A 561-nucleotide genomic window follows, 5' to 3' on the forward strand; every position below is an offset into this window, starting at 1 on the left:
GTATTTCTTTTTTTCTTACCTTTTCTGAAAATAGAGAATCGTTTGGTCGCATAAATGGAACAAAAAAGGGGAAGTGAATTGAAAAGATGGAGGACAAGCACACGTTTTGTTTAGATTGTATCCGAAACATACGTGACGGGAAGAGGTATTGTATTAGGAATAAAAAAAAACAAGAATAGGTATTATTTTAGAAGTAATTGACGTTATGAAGAAGTGATACATTAGAGAGATGGGAAGGAAAGGGGTAACAGGCCTAAAAAGATGAACACAATAGTATTCTCTCAAAGAGAGGGCAAGGACAGGTATTGTGTCCGGAAAATGAAGGAACACATATATCAAATAGATGGAGAACAAGGATATATATTGTATTAGGAAGAGGAAAATAAGAAAAGGTGTATTAGAAAGATGAAGGGCAAGAAGAGATATTGTGATAGAACTACGCGGGACAAGGATACAAAGTGTATTAGAAAAGTGAAGGATAAGGGTTTTGTATTATGAAGATGTAGACGAGAGATTTTATTAGAAGATTAGATATGTTATTAGAAACGTAAAGAAATAGGG

Source organism: Penaeus monodon, chromosome 15, assembly GCF_015228065.2.
Source record: "Penaeus monodon isolate SGIC_2016 chromosome 15, NSTDA_Pmon_1, whole genome shotgun sequence".
NCBI lineage: Eukaryota > Metazoa > Arthropoda > Malacostraca > Decapoda > Penaeidae > Penaeus > Penaeus monodon.